General features: G+C 38.5%; 1 protein-coding gene across 1 annotated transcript in view; it reads right to left on the reverse strand.

The window, feature by feature from the left end:
• Window positions 1-2,093, reverse strand: part of LOC116703329 (fascin-2) — a 16,259-nt gene that overhangs the window by 6,464 nt on the left and 7,702 nt on the right. The window lies entirely within an intron of this gene.

Below are 2,093 nucleotides of genomic sequence, written 5' to 3' on the forward strand. Positions count from 1 at the left end.
TTGTTGTACTGCACATTGCTGCAGATCCTTTTTTTACCTTGTGTGTTTGGGTTTCTGTTTTATCTACAGAGTAAGTTACTCAGTTCTTTACAATCTTTGTTGGGAGTCACACATGTGCAGTAGCTAGGTAAGATTACATTAGCCAGATAACTTTTTCTCCAACTTTGGTCAGTACAAGGCAGGATTACCTGGGAGACTTCTTCTAAAAGAGGTGCACATGTGGAAAACATGCAGAACAGGTACATATAAGTAATTCTTTTGTAGATTATGGTGAACTAGTGTGTGTTGTAGCAGAGTTTTGCCATTGTGAGTGAAGCCAGCATGCTACAGTTAGCCACCTCGTCTTGGCTAATGACGCAGATGATGCAGGTTTTGAACAGCTCACCTGTTGACTGAAGGCAGAGGACATTCAGAAACCCGTATCTCACTCAAAACAGCATGGATAGTTTTTTTTCCAAGTTTGTATGCGTGTGGAAGCACCAGAGACACAAAATAACAATAACCCCAAATCCCAGAAAAGGTTATTTAAAAAAAATAATAATATGCACACTTAAATATAAGAGTACAATTAAAATACCACATGAGAGATGCATCAGCTCCTGAATGACATGGACTCTAGCTCTCTCTTTGTGTGTGTGTGTGTGTGTGTGTGTGTGTGTGTCTGAAACGGTCTGAAAACTGGACTATACATAAACTGTGATTTGTGAGAAATTGTGCCTGATATCTGAATCCCAATTCAATAAATTATTTACTGCTAGTTTTTGGTGTTCATTACTGAATATATACTGTATTACTGAGTAAATGTTACCGGGAGGTCAAATAAAACGCACTAGGCTTAAATCTCCAAGGAAACATAACTGGATTTCTTTCTCATGTTTGAGCTGGACGTAGCACAAATAACTCCACTTTAGTAGTGTTTGTCCTGTACAACATTGGCTTCAGGCAAACCTACACAATGTTGCAGTACGGCACACAGATGGAAAAAAACAGTAAGGCAGTAAGATTCACTGAGCCATCCATTCTCACCAAAGATCTACAAAGAGAAGGGGAAACACAGGTCAGAAGGGTTGATTACTTGGTTACTTGAAACAAAAACATTTTATTCAGTTCTCCATTTAATTTTTTTGTTTGCTTTGCTAAATTATTTGACTATTCTTATTGCAGACATTGCACTGTCAAAGTGCTTCACCAAAATCAGAGTCTATCTTACGTAAAGGTAAGTTAATCTGTTAAAACATCTCCCGTTCAGTGAGTGTGTGTAGTGATCAGGGCTTGCAGACCAATTATGGGCTGTGATGAGAAAACCTTTGCCAGGGTAATTATGGAATTAAACAAGAGCAGGCAAAGTGTCAATGTGAAATGTGTGGGGCTTCAGAAAGTTTAGTGTGTGTGTGTGTGTGTGTCTATATACCATGCTTTGTTGTGGATAAGCAACACTATAAAACCTTAGGTAATAGCTAGGAATGTTACATCATTACATGTGTCTTATTCTCTTTAGTTCATATAAGTGTACTGCAAGTGAGAGCTGATGCCACTTCCACTTTAAAACTTGGTGTTGTTGAAAGTGTATTATATACTGTATATTATATAGATGAGAGGAAATTGTTTGCAGTGGGGGATTGCTAACAGCTGTTGGGCTTGTTGTCATTGCAGCAGGATATGTTAATTTCACAGCGCTTGTCACTGGCTATTGACTGTAAAGGAGAACAAAGAGAAGTACACACTGCCACCCAGTGTAGTGTCTTAGCAATATCACATTGTTCTGGGTCCCCGCTGCTTTTTTTTTTATGGATGAATGCTGACAAGGTGGATTGTATTGTGGTTGGAAAATATCTGCCAAGAGTATATTTTAGCATTTTAAAATTCCTTACAAAAGTATGGCCATGTACTGTGTTCCTTTTAACCAAATACTGGGCTGATCAACACATAAAGCAGACATTGTGACCCATCATACTGTAGCAGGAAAAACAATTAATGATACCTCAGGTCCATGCATGTCCCCCAATGTGCCAGCATGTACTACATCAGGACCTTGGAGCAAGCACACCTAGATTGAAGATAGTCATTATGTACTCATCTTTTAATTATTACAC

The sequence above is a fragment of the Etheostoma spectabile genome, chromosome 15, assembly GCF_008692095.1.
Source record: "Etheostoma spectabile isolate EspeVRDwgs_2016 chromosome 15, UIUC_Espe_1.0, whole genome shotgun sequence".
NCBI classification, from domain to species: domain Eukaryota; kingdom Metazoa; phylum Chordata; class Actinopteri; order Perciformes; family Percidae; genus Etheostoma; species Etheostoma spectabile.